The 25,687-nt window shown below is 43.2% G+C and overlaps 1 protein-coding gene across 1 annotated transcript in view; it reads left to right on the top strand.

Annotated features, from left to right (window-relative positions):
- The first annotated feature begins 2,067 nt into the window (after positions 1-2,067).
- LOC310877707 (tetraspanin-18B-like) overlaps positions 2,068-25,687 on the top strand; it is a 41,401-nt gene continuing 17,781 nt past the window's right edge. Inside the window, exon 1 of the mRNA XM_083791656.1 lies at positions 2,068-2,329. The gene's annotated coding sequence lies outside the window, so the exon portion shown is untranslated. The remainder of the gene's footprint in view (positions 2,330-25,687) is intronic.

Below are 25,687 nucleotides of genomic sequence, written 5' to 3' on the forward strand. Positions count from 1 at the left end.
AACCACTGCACTAGAGCGTTTTGGAAAGGCCCATTCTGTTTTATTCCTTCACTTGTTCAACAACCTGGTATTAAAGAGCATAAAGAAATATCTTGTGTATATCCTCCTTATTAGGATTATAAAGATTTGTTAAGTGGCAAATTGTGTGACAATGCATCGTAGTGTAACTAGTTAACCTTTTCCAGGGAGTAATCAAATAATGTAAGGCATGGCTTTTTTCAAAATGCATTTTCATGATTTTTCAAAAATAGCAGACCTACAATCTTCTATTTTTCAATAGCTAAATTATAACATAATGCTTAAAACACCAAAAAGGGATTCCCGTCCAGAATGGGTTAACCAGAACAAGAACAACTTCCAATAATGTACAAGATCTGACTGCATGAGTAAACAACATGAACACTGTAGTCAACAAAGGACAGCACCGTAAACGGTCATGTAAATAGAGTGCAAAGAAAAACAATTAAGGGTGCTATTATGTTTTCTGATTAAAACAATGTCTACTCTGGAAGCACACATTATGTGCATCAAACCTATAAACCTAGCATCTGTTATTGGCATTAGTTACAACACACATCTGAAGGCATGGCATCAAAAGAAACTTTGAATCTGAGAAGAAAAACACCTCATACAGTCCACAGTAAGAGTAGATTATAGCATAGTGTTTTCATTTAACTCAGAATAATTATACAAATGGAACCAAATGGAGGGTTCAGCTCAGAGTTTCATCATTCCATCATGACGTATAAGAGCGCCCCTCACTAGTCACTTCACACGGGTGTGATTTTGTAATTTTATATTCAGCTATTAGTGTAGCTTTTCATCTTACACAAACATTACATTCCCATTGACAATGAATGGAGATTTTACGTCCTATTTGTCTGAGCAAATCATCTTTTCCGTCCTATACACAAACAATAATTCCCATTGAATTATAACAAGTATAATACCAAGATACAGTCAGGCAGAAAATAGCAGCCTAGACAATGGGACTAACAGGACACTGCCAAAGACATCAAGAACTGCCAGCATCTATCACACGGAAGTCCCACACTCAGGGCTGCGGGAAGGTACAGTATGTACAGTAGCAGGTGCTGAACGTTTAGGAGGGGGGGTACGCACATTTTGCGTGCATTTCCATTTCCATGCAGAAATGTGGCTTTTACTTTCCCTCTCCACACGCCAAGTTATATGAACAAACGGACACAGGCAATTAACCCATTAGAAACCCATTAGGGGAAAGAGTGTAAGTGTATAGGCTATGGCAAGGCTCCGATTATCAAAATATAAATGATAAAAGCCTATATATTATTATTATTTTCCCCTTCCTGTCCGAGGGGGGGCTGTGCCTGGGGGGAGGGGGTGCTCCAGCCCCCCCAGCACCCCTACTTCCCTCAGCTATGCACATGCACACTAACATAGATGTAGCCTACTGTATACACAGCACAGCCTGCAGAATGATGCAGGAGCGCAAAGTACCAGGGTACCAACGGACTGGTCAGATGTATGGAGAACCGGGATGACTCACACGCACGCACACACACACACACACACACACACACACACACACACACACACACACACACAGATTCAGATTTTAGGGGGCCAGTTTCGAATTGCAGCCGCCCATAGGTGCCCTTTGAGAGCGGTTTTGAAGGAGTCAAGGGATTCACATGTCTTAATGACTGTTGGTAGGGCGTTCCACATTTTGGTGGCACAGGAGCGAAAATAATTTAGTCCCTTGTTTGTGCCGAATCTGGGTTGTACATGGTTTGTTGCACTCCCTCTGGTGTTGTGGGTGTGGACTTCGTTTACATTTACACACAGAGAGAGATGGAGAGAGACCGTTAGAACCGGTTTTAAAAGATTTTCCTTTTCTTTTTAAACAGTGGATTGGATGAAGCATTAGCTAATTCCCCCCCCCCCCCCCCCACGCACACACAAAACAGGAGGGAGGGAGGCGAACAGCAGCAGAAAACCTGCTGTTTTTATGGCTGGTGGGCGTAACTATACAGCCCAAACAGTCCGTAGTAAAGACGGTGGCGCTTCACGCAAGACAGAGACACAGTGCGCGATGAGTATGAGGCTTTTACGCGCGTGTGTGCACACACACCGACTAGCAGCAGCCTACTGCCTACCTACATTAACGACTGTCACTGAATACTAGCCTAGGGCAGGCTATTATAATATGATCGGTGCAATCGTGGTGGATCTGGATTTATGAAAACAGAGACTCACTGGGACACATCTATATCTGCACGTCACAGAATAAGGATTCGAACGACTGCTGGCCGGGATTCTCTAGAGGACACGGCGTTGTTTTGTTGCGGTAAGAATAGATGCGAATGCGATTCTTTCTATTTGTTATTTGGCTTTACACTAACTGGCTTGACAGGCATTATTACCACGTGCCATTGATTTGAAATCAACGAATTTCATTTCAGCAGTTTTTCATCATTTCATGTAGTCTACTGAAAGTGCTTCTGACGCGCGGCAGGTTAATCGCAACCTTACCGAACCTGCAGCAGCCAGCAGTCTATTATTATTTGACTGATGGAAGCATATTGTTCAGGAGTTGCCGTCTAGTTAAGTTGTGTGTGTGTGTGTGTGTGTGTGTGTGTGTGTGTGTGCGTGTGTGCGCACGTGCGTGAGTGCGCACGCGGCATATCGATTCGTGTCCCGACTCCCAATAATAACAGACTTATGCTGAAGTTGTTTTAAAAAAAGTTGAGAGAACCAGAGTTTCTCCACACTCAAATTAAGCTAAACTTCGAAACACTCATGATATGACTGCCAGGTGTCGTGTGTGTGTGTGTGTGTGTGTGTGTGTGTGTGTGTGTGCGCGCGCGCGTCCGTGCGTGGGAGTAAAAGTTCAGCTGTAGGAAAATGGAAAGGTTTCAATTAATGGATGCTTTAAGCTTTAATTCTTTGCACCGGCACTGCAGTGTTTAATGCATATTAGAAAATGATTTTAGAATTTTAGAGTTCATGCTCCAAAGTTCGATTATGATGATTTTTATGTATCTCATTTATAGATCCTAATCTACAGAGATCCAATTTACTTTAATGAGTGAATTTGATATTATTTATAGAATGAAGAGTTTTGTTTAACAATTTCATGAATCATGATTCATCTATTTTTACTATTTCTCCCCTCTCACCAAATGACTCCACACCACAGTCCTCAATTAACTTAGGCTAATTAACTTAATTGTCGCATTGATTTTTTTTCCTAGTTTAGTAGTTGCACTAGTTCAATCTTTGTGCCTTTAACCACTTGAAAAACGCATCAGGCCTCTATATACTGTTGCTAAGAGCTTTAATACATCTGCTATATTTTCACAGAATGTTAGCCATTGTTCATGTGCATTTTTGGGCACTGGGGTAAAGCACTTTGAAAGGCTTCGGGCTAGGGGTCATCTCATGTTGGCTTGTGGTGGACATTTTTGTCAACATTCCATTTTTGACACAAAATGAGTGGACAATAATATTACCAGAAACACATAAATAGATAGCCCTGAATGACCATAACAGCGGGTCCATTTGAACATGCACTATATTTAATTAAACTTTGTAATTTCAAGGACTATACTATAACACAGACCTGTAAAATGGCTTTGGAACCCCCCCCCCCCCCCCCCCCTCCAGGAACCCTGGGGGGGGGGGGGGATCTTCCACTTTGAAGACCTCTGATCTAGCTAGATGGTGTGAGCGCGCGCCAATGTTGTCTGGTCACGTGATTCACAGATCCATCTGTCCCCCTCCTTTGATTTGATCTATTTGTGGATCTGTGTGTGTGTGTGTGTGTGTGTGTGTGTGTGTGCGTGTGTGCGTGCGTGTGTGCTGCCTCGCTTCACAAAACCGTTGAAAGACTATCCAATGCCAATATAATCACCACAGGTCAGGAAGCACGCTGCTGTGTGGAGCACTGCGTGCACTGTGGTCACCATGCATGGTGCACTGGTCACATTTATATAGCGCCTTTATCCAAGGCGCTATACATAGATTGTGCATTACATTCACCCATTCACACACAAACATAACATTCATACACCGATGGCGGTGGAAACCATGCAAGGCACCAACCTGCACATCGGGAGCAATTAGGGGTTCAGTGTCTTTCTCAAGGACACTTCGACACTAACTCTGGGGGAGCCCACAGGGTTCAAACTGGCAACCTTGCAGTAGGTTACCATCCGGCCACTCTACCCCTGAGCCACCGCCGCCCGTTAAGATCCATGTGGATTAACCACACGAATATTACCACCATGAGCATTATGCAAAATGTAATAACGAGCAAACATTCCGTAGACTGGATACTTCTGCGAAAGTAGCAAATCTATACAAGCTCATGAGGTTGCTGTGAGGTGGTAGATCAGGACATTTCGGTGAAGAGATTATAGGGCCGTGATGAAAACGAGTCCCCATGCAGGAGTGTTTTGCGCAATCATTTTAACCCCGGAAGTCTTACTGTACTGTGCTGTTTACATTTCTGAGTAATAAAGTATTCAATCAATCAATTAATCAATTTGATGTAGAGAGCAAAAAAACGAGGAGACTAGTATAGACCCCTGGGGGAACCTGTTTACCGGTTAAGTGGTTATAGCAGGTCGAATCTCAGCACTATACCTGATTACAACTGGTTTTCTGAACAAAACAAGTCTGTGTCGAATCTTCTTCTGTTTAAAGAGTCATCTTTTTTTGCCAGGTGCTTGAAAAGCATCCTGGCCTACATTCACCACTACAGTATGTCTAGAAGCGACCGTGGTAGACACCTTTTCATGATTGGCTGCCTCGTCTCTAGGCTGCCATGTCTAAGCCAATGGGAGACTTACCCATAAAACCCCATAGTCTGAACAGCATAAAACCCATACTCTAAGCGGCGCAACGTGAAGCTGTGAGCTGAGGCAGAGGCTGCGTCACACACACACACACACACACACACACACACACACACACACACACACACACACACACACACACACACACACACACACACACTGATTATACTGTTCATAAACAAGAGCTTTCTGCACCTGGCAGTTATGACTCGTCATTCTTGTTTTTACACTATTAGAATTAAAGTAATTAGCTAATGAAGAAATCCTACGACAGACGGAGTGATATGGCACTCTCCTGTCGTAAAAAGGCTGTTTCTAGTAATAACATAAATGCACCCATCCTTGAAGCCGCTGATTAAATGACCACCATGCTTGAACAATGCCTATTGACATGCAGGGCTTTCCCCCCCAAAAAAAACACACACACTGAGAGGGCACATGATGCTAAATGCTAATGCTCGGCTGCTCTTTCAAAGACTTCCACTCATAATGAGATTAAGTTGCAGTCAAACTGAATTTAAAAGCAGATGCGGTCGCCCTGTCACCCTGCACAGAAGACCTCCCCCACCCCACCACGTCCCACCATGTCCCACCCCCCAAAAAAAGACAGAGCACTGTTGCTGTTCAAGGTTCACTGTTTCTTCGTTGTGTTAGATCTTGTGTGTTTACTGGACTACCGGTATATAATATTCAACAACAATAGCCGTATAGCCAAAATGTGATGAGGTAAGTGGCCATGACCGTTTTTAGCCCAAGTTTTTCATGCAAAACGAATGCTTGGAATGGGTTGAGAATCATGAATAACCCTTAGTTTGACACGTCACATGCTACTTAAAGCATCATTCAAATTTGATTTTCTTTTTGCCTTATAGGTTTTCAATGGTAACCCAACGTTCAACCATTGAATTTACCATGATCCACAATTTATATAATAATCAATTTTGAATTTTGGATGACCCTAAAGATCATAAAATACCTTGAACGATTACCATTGCAATTTATTTTGGGTCAGATTGACCAGCCTATGCAGGGGTTATGAGCCAGTGCTGTTTCACCCTGCAGGGCAGTGGCTGTGTGGATAATACTGTATGTCATCATGCATGTGGTATGAATGATAACTGTGGTTTTACTGCTGCGCTACACACAACCAAACGCATTCATCTATTTTACTACCGAGCTACAGCTGAGACCCTGCGATTAACAGCAGGGTCTTGTTACAGTATGAAGCACCCATAGAAAATAACACCCCCCCCCCCATCTTTATTTGCATTCACATTTAACAAGACATTCTTGAGCACAAACAATAGTGGATGCGTAAACTTGCGGAAAACTCTACAACAAGTGCTTCAGGATACAGGTCACGGCGGGTACAGGAAGCATCGCCCTCTCCATATATGGCGACTGCCAATTATCGCAGACACAATGAACATAATTTTGCCAATTCCTTTAGCTCTCGACTTGGGCATGCCTGCAATCACACACAAACATGTTTGTATTAGCTACTATACTTCATGTCACAATTTATTTCATTATTTCTTTAATAACCTAAAGGTGCAATCTGAAGTATAAATCATGCATGACTCCAAACCACTCCCTAAATCTACCCTCCTAAACTACAACCCGCCCCCTAAATCTAGCCTCCTAAACCACAACCCACTCCCTAAATCTAGCCTCCTAAACTACAACCCACCCCTAAATCTAGCCTCCTAAACTACAACCCGCCCCCTAAATCTAGCCTCCTAAACTACAACCCACTCCCTAAATCTAGCCTCCTAAACTACAACCCGCCCCCTAAATCTAGCCTCCTAAACTACAACCCACCCCCTAAGTCTAGCCTCCTAAACTACAACCCACGCCCTAAATCTAGCCTCCTAAACTACAACCCACCCCCTAAATCTAGCCTCCTAAACTACAACCCACCCCCTAAATCTAGCCTCCTAAACTACAACCCACTCCCTAAATCTAGCCTCCTAAACTACAACCCGCCCCCTAAATCTAGCCTCCTAAACTACAACCCACCCCCTAAATCTAGCCTCCTAAACTACAACCTACTCCCTAAATCTAGCCTCCTCTAGATCCTAATCTCTAAAACTCAAAAAATGGTCTCACAATGTCTATTTCTCAACATTCTACTATACTGGTTGGGGACGCACGTCGCACACGCATGTGAGCACGCACGCACGCACGCCCGCACGCACGCCCGCATGCGCGCACACACACACACACACACACACACACACACACACACACACACACACACACACACACACACACACACACACACACACACACACACACACACACACCAAACGCCCCCCCCCCTCCCCCCGTATGTTCATAGTGTGTCCTCCAGAAACGGAACCAGATGGCTCTGGCTGTTACAACGCGGCTGCTCCAGCAGCGGGTCTCCCTGTGTGGTCCTTCCTGCAGGTCCTCTAACACTAGTGCTCCAATGGCTCTGTTAAGAGTTGCATAACCTGTAGGAAAAGGTTCTGATGAGAAACCCACCCGTCCATAAACTCTGCATGGTGATCCACACAGCAACTGCCAACATGCACCTGGTTGCTATAGCGCATTGGTTCCCAAAGTGGGTCCTTGAGGGAGTTCCAGGGGGTCCCCAGCTAAATGATAGTTTGGAACCAAAATGGACCCTTATGGGTCTGTAACTCTGAGAGTGTACAAATGGAACCAAATGGACCATTTGGCTCCATTTGTACACTCTCAGAGTTAAATTAACATTGGTTTTACAATATAAATCGGGGTCTCAGAGATGGAAATGCCATTTAATGGGGGTCTGTAGACTAATGCATGTCAAACTGGGGGTCCTTCAAATTAAATGGGGTGAGAATCACTGCTAGAGCCAAAAAAAACTTCTCTTATGGGGGTCCCTGGCGTATGTTTTCAAATGGGGGTCCGCGGGATAATTAGTGTCAATTTGGGGGTCCTTGACATGAAATACAAGTTGTGCACGTATATAATAATAAAAATCACACCCGTGTGAAGTGAGGGGCGCTCTTATCATCGTACATCATCATGCATCATCTCAAAAGCTGTATATAGCGCTCCTCAAAAATCATGTACAGTGAGGGGTGCTCTTATCATCATCATCACACACACACACACACACACACACACACACGCACGCACGCACGCACGCACCCCCCCCCCCCCCCCCCCACACACACACACACACACAAACACACACACACAGGCTCAACATATTGACATGCACACAGGAGCAGTTAGCATGCTCAGTACACAGGAGGTGAATTGGCTCCTCTCCGGTCCCCACAGTGCTGTGGTTTGTGCTGCAGACTGAGCTGCTGCCTAGAGCCTATACAACCTCCAAACATGACAGTGCTTTGAATTATCCAAGTCCTGTTGCATACATTCTTCAAATGCCTTCTGCAGGAATATGAATCATGAAAAAAACAGCACTGTTGAAGTGATATTCAGAAGTGATTTTCAACATTTACAGCACAACAAAGCTTTAGCATTGACATTCAACTAAAAAAAGCTTATTAATGAAAGGCACAAACCTAAGTTTTCTGTATTTTGTTTTGTTATGTATTCGCAAATTTAATTGGAACAAAATGGTTTCGTTATCAGAGACAGTTTTTTTGTTGGACTGTAAATGTGAAATAGATACACAGAGGGGGCTGCAGTGGAACATGAAGTGAGTAGAGCAGTGGTTCTGGTTCCCAAACCTCTTCTGGATTAGAGCCAACGTGAAAACATGGAAAGCGTTTGTGCGGCTGTCATGCTAAGTGGTCAGATGGGTGGGCCGCCAGTGTTGTTTTTGGCAGCAGATTTAGATTTTAGTCCTTGGAATAGTTTTCCTTTAGTTTCAGTCACATTTTAGTCACCTGGAATGTTTTAGTGTTTAGTCTAGTTTTAGTCGACTAAATATCATAAGATTTTAGTCGACTAAATCTACAGAAGATTTTGTCAACTAAAATGTATTTTGGCGGGCCTTGATGCCATCATAATGGTTGTAGATCGGCTATTCTCAGCTTGCAAACCAAGTGTAAAATGACATACTGTATACTGGATCTCTTGTACACTAGTCCCTTCCTAACATTTTAGTAATAGATTTAATTTTTTCACGGAATTGTCAATATCTTAGTTTCTTAGAGAGAATCTTAGTCTTAGTTTTAGTGATCACAGTTTAGTTTTCATTTAGTTTTTGCCAGTGAAAAACTGTTTTAGTTGATAAAATCAACACCGCCATCATTTTCAGAGCATGTTTATTGAGGGGCGCAGGTTTAATGTTTGTGTTGTCTAGACAAACATTAAAAACTCCGTTGACAATGGACAGGGTTTAATGTTTGTTTTGTCTCCAACACAAACATTAACACTTTAATTGCCCGGGGTTATTTAATCCAGGGGTACCCAACATTTATATTTTCACGGACCGGCTGACGGTTGTTCACGGACCGGCAAGAGGGGGGGGGGGGTGTTCACGCTACCAGATCCTCAAAATAAGCTCAGATAGAAGTTTATAATTCATGAGCACAATATGGGACCATGTCACAATGTACTTTACTTCAGTACTGTACTTAAGTAACTTTTTGAGGTATTTGTACTTTACTTGAGTATTTCCAATTTCATTTTACTTCTACTCCACTACATCTCAGAGCCAAGATGCTTTTACTCCACTACAATTATTTGAAAACTTTAGCTACTAGTTACTTTGGAGATTTTAATTTTGATTAGAAAACAAAATCACACCTGTGTGAACTGAGTGGTGCAACTCCCCTCTCTCTCTCTCTCCCCCCCCCCTCCTCTCCTCTCTCTCTCTCTCTCTCTCTCTCTCTCTCTCTCTCTCTCTCTCTCATTAGCAGGCAACAGTGCAACACTAATACTATGGCCCTCATTTATCAATCGAGTGTAAAATCTGCCACAGATTCGAGTGCAGGTTTCGTAGTACACCCACGTCGCCACGGCATTTATAAAGTGATCGCAAACAGCTGATCCTTCCTTAATTTCGTTCTGACGTTAATAAATGTCACGGCTGAATTTGATCTGGCACGCCCTATTAAATCTAGCCTCGCCCTCGTTTTTGCGACATGAACAACGGCAATACGTTTCCTGAAACCATGGTTACATGAAAAAATAGGTTTCTCCCGTGCCTTACTGCCCGCCTCACCCCCCTCTCTCATACACACGCACAGCACGCACACGCAACTTGCAAGCCCAACTAACTGGTGTGTTGTTAAACAAATAAAGAACGAACACCTGCATGAATTAAATAAAGTTGTAGGACTACCCTGTCTGTTTCCCTCTCACCTCGCTTGCCTTGCTGTCATGCACGCACGCACCTACATGACACATTAAATAAAGCTGTCTGTCTGTTTCTCCTCTCGCTTCGCTTCCCTTGCTGCCCGCCTCACCCCCCGCACGCACGCATGCACATATCGCTATTTGCAAGAAACTTTCACTGTGTGTTGTTAGTTGTATATTACATTATTAAAGTATTTTTAATTTAATATACAACAAGATATATTAGTGAACGAAAACCTGAACCTGTGAACCATAATTAAATAACATAAAAAATAGGCACACACACGCTGCTGTTTTGCAGGTGCTCCTCCTGTCCTGTCTGTCTGTCTGTCTGTCTCTCTCTATCACAGTGGTCGTGACCAACTGACCAAGTGACCATGCACGTTCGACAGTCTATTTAGATTGCCTCGCAGTCGTTAGTCACTGCAGTGGCCGGGCTGTCAACTGTCATTATATGAATGTGCAGCCAAAACCGTATATAGCCTCATGTGTGGCTGGTGGTGGGCTGGCTGGGTAATATACCTATATCTCCGATGCAGTTCCCACTTGCGCTGGCAGCCTGGCACGGTACATTTGGCATTCGAGCGACGCGTCGGGTTTATTATATTGCACATATACCGTAACTCCAGAAAGACATCGACCTGCTGTAGATTAGGCTACAGTAGGCTATACCACGTTGGGACTCTCCGCAGCTGCATTGCACTATGGCTACTTTCCAACGTCATGGAAATATTCCAGCACAGACAGCCCAAATCCTCGCATGTATGCGCTCATGCAAAACACTGTTTAAATGGCTTAAATCAAGCGCGATTTTAATTGTAAAGTTGGATAGCTCCTACAAATTTCATATGACACAAAGACACATCTTGTAGGTCTATTCCTTTTTTCTTTTCCTTTTTTTTTTTTTTTTTTTTTTTACATGTAGCCCATATACATACAGTTTTATATTAACATTTTAGGAGTGAATACATATGTTTCGATGCCTTTGGCAGCCTCTCAGCTTGTCAGACAATGCTGCTCCGCTGTTCTAGGACAGAAAAACAGGTGAGGACAAAGCGTACGACAGCTGCCGAGCAGACGTGGGTTTTGAACGTTGTCACGTTCAATTTCAAGCTTTGCCGGAAATGTTAAATGCCGAAAATGTCGGTAATTTCGGCGTGCGCCCATATTTTGGCGTACGCACGGTTGATAAATGAGGGCTTATCTCTCTCTCTGTTTCTGGCAAACAGCGCCCCTTGTCACATTCTCTCTCCCTCAGTCTGTGACTCCACACTGGCCACTCCCATATCCCATTCCAGCACACCCAGTTCCATTTACACACCTGTCTTCAACTACCTCATCCGCGAACACTTCTCCAATCAACCTGCTCACTATAAAACTGGACTCAGTGCAAACACTCATTGTCAGTTCATAACCTGTTGTCATGGATGTCCTGCCTGTTCCTGTGTTGACTTGATGTCATTCTGATTCATTCCCCTGTGTAAGAAATATCCTTTATTAAATACTTTATTATTCTACTCTTGTTTGTTGTGACTTTGCCTTGGGTTCAACTCTCTGTCTACATCCGTGACAGTATGAACTGACCATAAAAATGAACCCAGCAGAGTTACAGCATTTTAAGAAGAAGGTGGTGGATTTTGAAATTGTGGTTGATCAGCTCATTGCCTCACCACCTAACCTGCGTGCTGAACTTCAATGGCAGATTTCAACCCACCAGCAGTGGTTCAAAGAGAAGCCATGGGTTAGCCATTTTGTTCCTCATTTGAATGTTGTCCGTGGGAGGCTTAATGACTTTGAGACCGGATTGCATCCTGCTCCCCAGCCAGCTCCCCACACTATACGGCTTGGAGTTATGAGTCTGCAACCCATCAGCCCTGTTGAGCAGAATACTGCGGAGTCTGAGTATGTGGACTTGTTTTCATATTTTCGCAGTCGTGTGAAGATACCTGTTTATCCCGAGCCTGTTCAAGTCAAGGAACCATATATTGCTCTGGGAGGTCCCCGTAGTGCCAGCAAACGGGGGAAAGTCTCCCTGGATCGCCAAACCACCAAGTCCACCCGGCCAGTCATTTCCAGTTTAGCTCCGCCTCCTACCCAGCGACCACCTGTATCTGCTCCTAGGTCTCCGGTGATGCAGTGCCTGTCTCGGCCTGCTTCCAAGCCTGCCCTTCGGTCTGCCATCAGTGTCACTCAGCCTGCAGCACCGCCTGCAGCTCCGCCTGCAGCACCGCCTGCAGCTCCGCCTGCAGCACCGCATGCAGCTCCGCCTGCAGCTCCGCCTGCAGCACCGCCTGCAGCACCGCCTGCAGCTCCGCCTGCAGCTCCGCCTGCAGCTCCGCCTGCAGCTCCGCCTGCAGCACCGCCTGCAGCTCCGCCTGCAGCACCGCCTGCAGCACCGCCTGCAGCTCCGCCTGCAGCACCGCCTGCAGCTCCGCCTGCAGCACCGCCTGCAGCACCGCCTGCAGCACCGCCTGCAGCACCGCCTGCAGCTCCGCCTGCAGCTCCGCCTGCAGCACCGCCTGCAGTTCCAGCTGCAGCACTGACTGCAGCACCACCTGCAGTTCCAGCTGCAGCACCGCCTGCAGTTCCACCTGCAGCAACGCCTGCGGTTCTACCTGCAGCACCGCCTGCGGTTCTACCTGCAGCACTGCCTGCAGTTCTTCCTGCAGCACCGCCTGCAGTTCTACCTGCAGCATCGCCTGCAGCCCTGCCTGCAGCTTCATCTCCTCTGCCTGCAGCCCCGCCTGCAGCTTTGTCTCCTCCACCTGCAGCCCTGCCTGCAGCTTCGTCTCCTCCGCCTGCAGTTCCGCCTGCAGCTTTGTCTTCTCCGCCTGCAGCTTCATGCTAACGTACGTAGCATTATGGCCTTAGAGTATATATATGAATAGAGAATGCACCCAGAGGAAACCCTGAGGCGAAATGGACATAGTGGCAGAATGAAGGTATTGCAGCCTGGCCCCAAACACATGAACGCGCTGTCCGTTGACTATCATTGTACACGTTTACGACGGACGACGCTCGTGCGCGTTCAACGGCAGCGCGTTCATGTGTTTGGGGCCACTCACCATTGCAATCCGTCCCAGAATGCACTCTGTTCCTACCAGGAAGGAGGAGTGAAATCGCCTCATGCGCTTTTGAGCAACTTAATGCAAGTGGATGGAAGGAGAACTCGGGTGTCTTCTCTATTCATATATATACTCTAAGATTATGGCTCGATCGATCGAATGCACTATAAAAGCGCAATTGGCACAAAAAGGCGCGGAAGCTGTTAAGTATGACTACTTTACATTTTGAATATGGGACTTCTACTTGTAACGGAGTACATCTACATTGCAGTATTTATACTTTAACTTAAGTAAAACATTTAAGTACTTTTTCCACCAGTGCGTAAACTCATCATAACATTATACGGTGTAATTCTACCTTAATTTTTCCACAAGTGACAGGAGTGGGATCCTTGTACACATTCATATATGACACAGAGGGAAAACAGAGCAACATCATTAGTCACTTTGTTTACGCATAGAAAACCAGTTTCTCAAGCAACATTGGCGATAATTGAAAGCAGAATAAAGGGGCATGGTGGTGTGTGGGATGTGGGAAGCATTTGTACCAGGCCAGCTATCTGCTGTCTAGCAACCTGGAGTGCTTTATTAATCTAATATTACAAATGTTTAAGCTCTCTCTCTCTCTCTCTCTCTCTCCCAATACCACACCAAAGGGTCGGGTTGGGACAAAACGTTTTTTTTAACAAATCAACTGCTCATTACGGAGCGTTCCAATTAGAATCCAACCGACAACCATTTCTGGCGGAATGTTAAGTCATAAGCTTTATTATTGATATCAAACCGGATCTCAGTTTTTTTTTCTTTTTTTTCAGCATTTTTGGCCTTTCCTTCTTCAGGGATCCTAGGCTGGTTTCGCTGAATAAATCTACAGAGCTCTCCATGGTTTTGATAAAACGCGCAATGTTATAAACACAACACCAACTTTGATGAGGCAGTATTGCTTTTTTCCCTCCAAAATATAAGGGTTTCTTAATTTCCTGAATTTCTTTGGAGTTAAGTGGTTTCTTCTCGACAGAGATGTTTATTTCAGTGTTTAACGTCGCTAGCAGTGAGGCTCTTAGGATGGCTGTTGTCATTCTGTTTATCCATCTGTCCGTCCAACACATTGGTCCCAATTTAAATTACATATCTCGGCAGATTGCAAAATGCACTTTTTTCCTGTCAAGACACTTTACACACAGAGCAGAGACCCAACATTTCCCCCCCTGAGCAAGCATTTGGCGAAGGCAGCAACTGGCAAAGAAAAACTCGAGTTAAGTAAGTAGTGTCCTCCTATTGTGGAATTGGCCTGTTATAGCTGTTATATACTCCTGAAAGGTTTAGAAGCCTATCGTAGCCACCTATCGGGGTGGATTATGAGAAATCAAACAAACACGTCTTGATCACATGACTATGGAGAGCATGTGTACCGATTTGCGTGAAATTATTAGAAATGTTGGCCTCCTGGTGGCGCTATAAAGAGCAGATGTAAAGAATTCCAGGCAAAGGTTTTTCCTTGGCCTCTAGGGAGTTGGCATACAAAGTTATCCACAGATCTGTGCAGTTAGAGGTAAAAACACTTTTTGGCGAGTTATAGCTACACCATGAGGCTGAGTTGAAAATGTTCACATGGCATTTCTTCCTCGGCCTAGTGGGAATGTGCGTGCACAATTCCACGGAAATCACACGATGTGTTCATGATTTGCAACATTTTGTTTGAAACTGAGCACTCCTGAGCACTTTGGAAGCCAATCTTAGCCAACCAGGATGGAGTCTGAAAAATCTGAAAGACCAGTTTTGTTGAATGGCTCTAGAGAGACGGTGTACCAATTTGCGTGATGCTTGGACAAAATCTGTAGGTGTACTGTCCAAAAACCTGTTTTGCACAAAGCGGCCTCCTGGTGGCGCTATAACAGGCCGTTCTGGAAATTCTGGGGCAGAGGTTCATCGTTGGCATCCAGGGAGTGTGTGTGCATCGACCAAGTTAACGGTGCCGGATATTAGCTGTTCACAGACGGACGGACGGACACATGGACGGACACATGGACGGACGGGCAGACGGAGTGCAAAACATACTCTCTCCCCATGCCTTCGGCCTGGTGGAGACAATAAAAGAATATACATTTTTAATCATTCTTTTTTTTTCTCTTTTCCATCTCCTTCCAACTGGCCGTCTTGGTGCTCCCTAGTGGCCCCTAGGAGGGGTCCCGGCCCCCAAGTTGAAACCCAACTGGTCAAGGTCACAGTGTATATAAGTTATAGTATAGTGTGAATCCACTGCGTGTACCATAAGAAATGTTTCATCATTGATGTGAGAGCCTGGGGCGTTTCCTAGATAGCACATAGCATCACAAACATCAGCATCCATCATGATTCTGTCCTCCTTTCATGTGTTGGTTTCTATAGAAACAGCCGTTGCCGATGTAGCCTGCATGCCCTTTATATTACATTGTGTGAATTCAGCTGAACCTCCGTCCTGAGGGAGGGAGGATACATTGTTAAGCTGTGGAAGTATGTTGTTAATCTTATTGAATAATGTGATCATGTTAGTAATACAATATGTACATTTTATAGATCATACAGTCATACACACACACTTTCTGTTGCTTCTCAAGAGCAACATGTTATTTAGTCTTCAGTGATTCAGTCAAATTACTGAGATATAAAAAAATCTACCTCATGCTACTATAACCATTATATTATAGACCTATTATATAATTTTATGCATGCAGGTTTCTGTCATGGTCAGCTCTGTTGGGGGTCAAATCAATTATTGATGATCTGTTTTTTTTTGCCAACCTTAACAGAAGATCGATAGATCTAAGTGTTAAAAATATACAGTAAGTCTGCTCATCCCCCCCAGTGGGAGTAATGGATGTACAGTATATCGCTACAATAGCTGAGCCTCAGGGTCTCACATTAATTCAACTGCCCTGTTACGTACACTGGCAAATATCACTGACAACTTTCCTTGCCTTTATCTGTTTGGATTTGGAATTCAGAAAACACTTAATGCAGGTTCTGTAAAAGTCTTGACAAGATTACAAAATGTTTACTGGCATACTGGCATTTACGTCTTTATTTAACAACATCCTGGAGAGCCAGAGATCCTGGGTCATCACTCACAAAGACAGTACATACAAATATTGAACAAAGTTTTACATAAATGTTGTCAATTAAGTTATCAATTTATTTAGTTAATACTGTGCCTCAGTATCTGAGTAGCAGGATACCGTAGATTGTCGTACAATTCTTGTAACACTGTGAATGGTGAAATCACAAAAGCACTTGAGTTGAATGAACAATTGCCGTCCAGTTGCCATCATTCAATATTGTTCTCTAGACTAGAGCGAACAGGACGTACTTTCCCTCGGAATCATGCACAATTCAGAGGAAAGTAAACGCTGCTCGTATGACACAACTACTCAGCCTATAACGACTTCCAGTGAGGCAATGGCAGAACAACTTCTCACCTATAAACCAAGCTGATCTTCTCCTCTGGGAGGGAAAGGGGGGTGTCTAATCTTGATGACTCCTCTGGGGAATAGAGAGCAGTTAATCAGCTATTGATCGCTGGTGTGGAGCCTCATTTATTGATTCCACTGCGCCACAGTTGGAGGGGAGGGGGGTCTTGCTACAGACCTAACACATGATGAGTTGTCACATTATGTCCATCCTCGTTTTTCTTTTATACAATGTAGCGATCAATATGTTAGATTAATGACTTGTTGATGTGAGACGAACAAACAGACAGGTCTGACAGACATGCAGCTCCTGTCCTCTTCAGAAATATTTGTTCAACATTAAGAACATATGGTAGACAACAATATACCATTTGCAGACCGCGGCCATCTTGCCATCATAGTTTGGAAGCACTCGTTTTTCCGTAAAGCAATATCCTGCTGCCTCCTGTATTATGTGCAAATTCAAAACAGGTGGTATGCTACGCAGGGCAGTTGAGTGATATCTAACGAGCACTTCCAAACTGCAACACTTAAAAAAATAATCACCTGCAAGGACAGAAAGTAGCCCATAACATTGTCTACAGTGGACTTTTATGAAACAAATACTTTGCAGATGGAAAGAGAATAATTCAAAGTAACTTTCTGTACAGCTGTAATGTTGGTGAGTTTGATGTTGTGTAATACAATCAGATAGGACTTTTCTGTTTGGATGAATGGGCTGCCATTGGAAGTTGCACCTTTTTAGCACCTTGCCATTAACTTAGGCCTAAAAAAAAAAACTTTGGTTTCCGATTGGCTGTCATTTTTGGGCTGAGTACGTAGGGAATTTATTTTATTTTATTTTATTTTTTTATTTTTCGTGGGAAAGATGGGTAGCAAGGAATTCATTTTATTTTATTTTATTTATTTATTTTTTCGTGGGAAGGATGGGTAGCAAGGATTTTTTTAAACTTATTTTTTCCTACGGCAATGATGGATAGGCTTCTTTTTTAATAACTTCAATATTTGCCTGAAATACCATCTTTTAAATAATGAATGGTTCAAGTACACATAACACTACATGCCTACAGCTAAACATTTGAAAACTTTGAATATAATGTCCACACACTGGTTGAATACTTAATATGCATGTTTCATGATAAATTATTTTTATGTGATGTATTCCCATGCTTTTTGTTCTTGCTTAATGTAAATCGCTCTGGATTAAGAGCATCTGATAAATGCCTAAATTGTAAATTGTACTGTCTTACAGTAACTAGAAGGCTCTGACAGTAATGAAATGCACAGTCACGTCAAACTGCTGCGCCTCCTCCTGCCTGCAACTCAGTTCATTTGAACTGTGGAATCATGGCAGGTCTAAGACTACATTTGCAAGCCCCCTATTTTATTTAGTTGCGCCTGTGTTTTGGGGTGGCATGAATCTTTCATGCTTGTAAACATTGTGAAATCACGCATACTTCATTTATTGGCCATCCAGTTTTAGGTAACGGACGTGGCTACATTGGTGTCAGCAACAACCAACCTAACGTAAAACAACCTCTGCTTTCCAGCTCATGTTTTGACATAAAAAGTTAGAACGTGTTGCTGGCATCAACATAGCTAGCTATAGTGCTAGTTATTAAAAGACAAAAACATAGCTAACGTTAGCCCCATATGTGCCCTCTCCTCTCCCTACGCTCATTCTGTAGCTCGGAGCTACAGAATGAGCGTAGGGAGAGGGCACATATATGGGGCTAAGCTAACGTTCTGACGGGGTAGAAGCATGAGCCGAATGGGTTTCCTCCTCCTCCTCCTCGCAGCTCAGGGCTAGATACCGAAAGTCAAACATGCCCAGCCTGGGCGCCTAGAGGCTCCAGGGTGGGGGGGGAGAGTATGTCGGCTGAGATGATAGTCCATTTATCCGCTCGGTCGTGTCTCCCTTCTGCGGACTTAAACCGACACCGGCACGGTTTCACCTCCTTAATTATGTCTTCAAATGTTTTTGTACTCAATCGTATGATCTGTGGCGGTGCTTTGCACGGGCAGTGGACAGTCACAGACACCGTGCACAGGTCCATGCTGTATGTTGTCACTGTTGTGTTGTGTTGTGTTGGGTTGTGCGTCTCCTCGCGATGACGCATTCCAAAACATTTGCGCACGTGATATTTTAGACGAAAGAAAAATTTATTTTGACTTTGCGCGTCCCAATGGTCTCATCAAAGATCATTTTAATTTTAATAAAGACCTTTTGGGTCTTACTCGGTCGCATTCTGAGCTTCTTTTTTTTTTTTTTTTTTTTTCACTAAATGCCAATAAAATAATATGAGTCGCGCATATTTAATAGAGTCGGTCGGCAACCGGAAACCAAGTTTTTTTTTGTTAGGCCTTATATGGTAAGATGGCCGCGGTCTGCATATGGTCCATGGCACCCCAAGTAACAGACTGTTTGTGACATTGTGACCTGGAAAGTGCCGGAGGTGTCTCATAGTAGCCTGGAGCTCAAGGCTCAGAAAGGTTTTTTTCCCCCTGTGGCTATCAGAGCCTATAGCCCCTCTCGGAACCCTACGTAAAGTTTCTGACATTTGGATGACTTTAAATAGGGTCCCTATGCATCTATCCCACGCGAAATGGTATACAGACGTACATACCCTCGGAAAAGGCGGCCGTGCTGCGGCTGTCTGGTGGTGGTGAGATGTTTCAAAAGAAGCATATATCGGCTATAGGAGACAACGGAAACGTCAGCAAATTTTAATTTGGCGCAGAAGCCGTCAAACTTTGTTTGACCGTTTTGGCTGCTGTGAAATTCTCTCTTCCTTCCTTTCTTGACTTCCTTATTGACATCCCATTGTACCGCCTCCAGCACCGGGGCTGGCTAGCTGTGCGTCCCTACGTTCCTGCCTCTGATCTGCTCTGTCACAGCTAGCTATATATGCTTCTTTTGAAACATCTCACCACCACCAAACGGCCGCAGCACAGCCTTTTCCAAGGGTATGTACGTCTGTATACCATTTCGCGTGGGATAGATGCATAGGGACCCTATGTAAAGTCATCCAAATGTCAGAAACTTTACGTAGGGTTCCGAGAGGGGCTAATCAGAGCCCTGAATTAGGAAGGACATCTGATATCTTGTTAGTTGTTACCTATCATCCTTCGCGTTGCTATTTCTATGCATTTGATGTATTATCTTGAGTTTTTCTTGCATACTGTAAATCGATCTGGATTAAGAGCGCTACTGTAAATGGGAATGACAAAAAGACGTAAATGTTGTCTCATGTCTCATGACCCTTAAATCATTCGACACCACAGTGATTTACTGGTTAACAGGAACCACAAGGAGAAGGAAATCTGTACTTCAGTTTCACGAGGGTCCAACTGGACCTTTTACACTAGGGTCTGTGACTCTGAGGCCTAGATTTTGAAGGTGCGTTTTACCATGTGGTAATACATAAATTGGCCTCGCTCTGCGCACATTCGTATTATGAAAGGCATATCGGCCCGTGTTGAACGCACACACATATGGCATACGGCGTTCCTGAATATTTTAGCATTGTGGGAGTGTCCATATGTTAATTATTTTCGCTTTGCGCAATTTGCTATTAAGCCCCTTGACCTAAAAACACTCAGCGCATAACGATTAGACGTGGGTCTGACCACCTCATAAACGCAAAAAGCACTGTTTGATTGTACACTTGAGCGGCTCTGGGAGGCTGCTAGAGTGTTGCCATGTCTGTTTATTATAAGCGGCTTCTTTTTCTGTAAAGTTGCTTGTAAATATTGGTAGTTGTACTATTTGTGGTTGCTTTTCTTGTTTCTAAAGTGGTTATTTGGGCTTTTCTCCTAATGTTGTTTAAACCAGTGATCCTCACACAGCACATTCCCATGATGTCAAGGATCCCCAGATGAATGCATTTGCCCAACTAATGACGGCTAATCCAATTTTTTTTTTTTTTTTTTCCAAGATTACTTTTGAAAATAGCAGATCTATACCAGCTCACAATGCATCACATTCATTCATTAAAACTATGAACTCTGACTGCAGGGGGATATATATAATGATCATTATAACAATGTGCAAGAACATATTTAAAAAGAAGGAAGAACTTTATATTTGTGGACAATCAAAATATGTTTTTTTATTTCAATGTGGTGTCATTAAAATTAATCTGGATATGGCAGACTCACTATCTAGAAAATAAAAACATGGCACTTAATTTAAAATAGGTTACAGACCCCTGTTATATGCGCTTATTTTTATAGACCTATTTACTTGTTTCTATGAGACATGGCAACAGCCTCGTTTTGCGTCTTGTTTTTGTAAAATGTTGAGATTAGAAACGGCCATAATTCTTTAATTTCTCAACCTTAAAAATGAATAAAAACATCTCCATAATCCGTGGGAAGTTTGCTTTCATATGCTGTATCACACCCGATTCAAGTCTTCTTCAATAAAATGCTAAGAGCGAAGAACATATACCATCGGGGCCACAGGCACAGCATTAAGCAGCAGCATTCATCATGACTTGAATGAAATAAAATATAATAAACGTTATTTTACTGGTGTTTTTCAATAGAAACAAATTATTTTGAGGCATAAAGGTGACAGCATGCAGTGCAATAGGAATAATTAACCCAAATGTGACAAAGTCATGTCATGTCTTCTATGGTGCCAGCCTGAAGAAATGTAATACCACGATCCCCAAAATGCACATTCCGTATGTGACATCAGCTGACTGGTAAAGAGAATAGTACGGACATGTTGATTGGGTACGTCTCAAACACGCCTTAAACACACCCATGACTAATTCTAGGCCGTTTTGCGCACTCCACGGGGTGTCGAAAGCGCTTCTTACCATGCCCATAATTGTTATATGACATTCCACACGCCCCCACCTCTTAAAACTGTAATATTATATGTAATATGGTTCCACTTGCATAATCGACCCATGAGAGTGCACAAATCTCAGAGATATGGAGGTCCTTGAAATGTTTTTTTCTTTCTTTTTTTTAAGTTTGCGAACCACTGTTCGGACTGGGAATCCTAAACACTGCAGCTGTGATGTGAGGTGTCATATATCTGACCACACACTCGCTGGTATCATTCAGTGAGGATTTCCCTCCTGTTTTGACTACAGTGGTACATCATGGTTTCTGTTTCCAGCAGGGAGCAGAAGGAAGGGGGTTTCCAAATTGAAGCACTAGTATTCTTGAGGCTTTAGTCCATCAGCCAACATCATGATGGTGGAATTCTTGTCTTGTCTTCCGCTTTCCCAAGACATTTTAGACCAGAACATTTTCAGTATATGCGGTCAAATTCACACTGCTGGACATAGTGTGTGAGGGCAAGACATCTGTTTGTTAGTAGAAATGAGAAAAGTAGTTTCTCAACAACAAAAAAGGCAATAGACCTATGTTTCTGCTTCCACTGTCTTTACAATATACTATATATTAAAACAAGGAAGGAAAATGTTCTATTTGTGGCTTGCCAGTACCAGACCACTGATGCTAGAACAATTCACCCCCAATACGCTGGACACCACATAGGTAATTAATCATAATGGTTTATAATTAGCAAAATGCCAGGAAGATTGACCGTTTACATAAAACATTCCTTTTGTGCAGAGAAAAAAAAAGAAAGAAAGCCTTGTTGTTTTATTTCAGATGAACCATTATAGTGGTCAATGGAAGATTGCATTCAGATTAACAACCCTATACTTTGTTGGCCATGGGGGTCTATATTGACCCCTTCCTTTTTTCCTATCTACATCAAAGCTGCCAGATCATCTATTTCTGCTGAAATTGCGCCTTAGTTTTAGTCAGAGGGCTGTATTTTGCGTGTCTTAAGTAGCAGGTCTTATTACTTAACTTGAGACCTGGAGGCGTGGTCAATGCTCTTTGGCCACTCAGAATAGCCAAATGGCATTGATCACGCCTCCAGGTCTTAAGTTAAGTAATAAGACCTGGTACTTAAGACACGCAAAATACAGCCCTATATAGTCTCTTGAATATAGTTTTCATTTAGTTTTAGTCACATTTTAGTCACCTGGAATGTTTGTCTTGTTAGTCTAGTGTTTTAGTCGTCTAAATATCATAATATTTTAGTCGACTAAATCTACAGTTGATTTCGTCGACTAAAATGTATTTCGACGGGCCTTGATGCTGTCGTAATTACTGTTTTTACACTTGTTGACAATAGCTGATCTACAAGCTCACAACGCATCGTAGCGTGAGCGTGACGCGTTGATCTGCTATTTTCAGCATGCAACCAAGTGTAAAATGACTTATTGGATCTCTTGTCCACATTTTTGTCTATTTTTTATTTGTTGACAAACTTGTCAGTCTATTTAGTCTTAGTTTTAGTCATCATGGCTTAGTTTTCATTTAGTTATCATTTTGTTTTCGTCAGTGAAAAAAGGTAGTCGAAAATGTTTTCGTCTTACTGTAGTTCTAGTCGACGAAATTTAGATGCCCAGAATGGCTATAGGGGTTTATGTGGTTAAACGCAAAACCCAGCCGGACAGGTGGAAATGCATTGAAAGATAACGGGGCAATCCCACAGCGAGTCTCCCCTCAATGTGTAATTGCGATTAAAGCCAGCAGGTCACGATCACGTGACGTCCACACGGATCCACCTTGTCCTCCCTGTTCGATACTGCACGTACGCTGCTGTCCTGATGGATGAAACCATTCCCAGCCCCTCTGACATTGATTTATTGCACTGCTTCTCAAACATGTTCATGTCAAGGAGGACCCCCAAATTGGTATGCATTTGGCCACAGACCCCCGCCTGGAAAGACTTTTGTGTCAGACAGAGATCCCCATAAGAGAATATGTGTTATGTTTAATTTAAAAATCACACCCGTGACCCGTGTGAAGTGAGGGGCGCTCTTATCATTCTCATTGAATCTCATCTCATTTAGTCATAGTTTTAACATAGCTTCGTTTTTATTTAGTTTCCATTTAGTTTTCGTCAGTAAAAAAAGGTAGTCGACACACTGTTTTATAGTACTATACTGTACATACTGTAGTGTATTGTATCCCACTATGGCTGGATGAAGTCCAACACCTCAAGGGACAGACAGTACTACTACAGTATTGTACCGCAAGAAATATCCCTGGAGAAATATGCATGAAGATGAACATCAGCAGAGCTGCTCTTGTACTGCCTGCAAAACTGGAATTGTGTGTGTGTGTGTGTGTGTGTGTGTGTGTGTGTGTGTGTGTGTGTGTGTGTGTGTGTGTGTGTACGCTCATGAATGTTTATAAAGGCAAAGCTGTATTTATCAAGACTAATCTCAACAGAATAAAGGACTGCCATAGTAGTCTCTCGAAGCCAGACTGTTACAACCCACAATGTTCAATGCCTCTGTCACAATCTGGAGCATGGTGGCGCTAAATTAACCTGACGCTGCCAGATTGGGGCGGTATTGGGTAACCATGTTCCCCAACACAGCACTCATCTGGGATCTCTCAGGGAGTTGAGCTGGCACAAATCCGCTCCGTACCGAACCAATCAGCGTGAGCTAAGGGCGGGATATGTGCGAAACCGGATGTGAAGCTATATAGACACGTCAATATGATTGGTTGTGTTTGCACGCCCACACGGTGATAGACAGACGGTCCCATCCAATCATCTACCAAGTATCTTGAAAAAACGGAACAGCCCCGTCATCGAATTTGCTTCCGCGATCCCAGATCCCAATAAGCTGTGAAACAAATTTGTGTAGCAAGCTTCTTGGATCTGGCAGCGTCAGGTTAGCGCTAAATATGATCTCAGGGTAATAACCGGCCAAGGAGGATTCATTGTAATGTAGAAGTCATCAACAGTAGAGCTGACATTGGCTACCAAACGTACCGTTAAAGGAGAATTTCATGCTGGAAGGCTTTCTTACCTTTATTTGTAGTTGTTACGTCCCCACCAAAGAGGTCCAGGTGTTATTTGTAGTTGTTATGTCCCCACCAAAGAGTTCCAGGTGTTATTTGTAGTTGTTACGTCCCCACCAAAGAGGTCCAGGTGTTATTTGTAGTTGTTACGTCCCCACCAAAGAGTTCCAGGTGTTATTTGTAGTTGTTACGTCCCCACCAAAGTGGTCCAGACCTGTGTTGTTGCAAAAGTGCATTATTGGCTATTTCCCCTAATATAAGCCCTGAATGTTTTTTTTGTTTTTTGTGCTAATTCGCTTATTTAATCGAAATAAGTAGTAAAGTGTGCCGCTTGGGATACTATTTACATTATGAAGAGAGGATATATACAAAAAATATATTTTTGAGCGATGGAAATAAGCAAATTAGCACAACAACCCAATGCCCCAATGCAATTCAATTCATTGAGGTCTTATAGTAGGGGAAATAGCCAATAATGTGCTTTTGCACAAAATAACACCTGGACCTCTTTAGTGGGGACGTAACAACTACAAATAAAGGTAAGAAAGCCTTCTAGCATGGAATTCTCCTTTAAATTGAGATTATTATAGATGATGACAACGCTGCGGACCAGGGGCCAATTAATTGCACATACTTCAAACCGATAAAGTTCATGTCTGTTCAGAACTGAACAGAACTCTCTCTCTCTCTATTTGTAATGTGTGCCTCCAAAGCAGACAATGTTTTTTTGTGATTGCAACAATGCTTTGTGTAGCCTACTCATGTACTTGAACATTATTCACTGTCATGTGCTTTAATGCTTAGTGTTTCTTGTCACACATTAGCTATAATTGTGCCTTTTCTTATCTTTTTTAACCATGTTGTGGTGGGCGGCTTTGCTAGATAACTCATGTTCTTGTGGCGTGATTCATATTGTACTGTAGCTGTCTCAGAATGGTGTTTATAGTTCTGTGCACATCTGACTATAACACATTTTCAACACAGGTGGTCTTTCTTCGTTAACCCAAATCTCACCCAAAGGCGACGTAATTATCCTGAGTGCACTGTCTGCATTTAAATGCACCAAGCATTTACTTCATTAGAGTAAGAGGAGAGGCTAGCTCACACAGACTGGTCAAATAGGCAGTAAATACACAACTTACACAGCGGAGTGCCCACTGACAAGATTGCAATTAAGAATTAATTACCAGCA

The sequence above is a fragment of the Protomyctophum parallelum genome (assembly GCF_964188405.1).
Source record: "Protomyctophum parallelum genome assembly, chromosome: 2".
Lineage (NCBI taxonomy): Eukaryota > Metazoa > Chordata > Actinopteri > Myctophiformes > Myctophidae > Protomyctophum > Protomyctophum parallelum.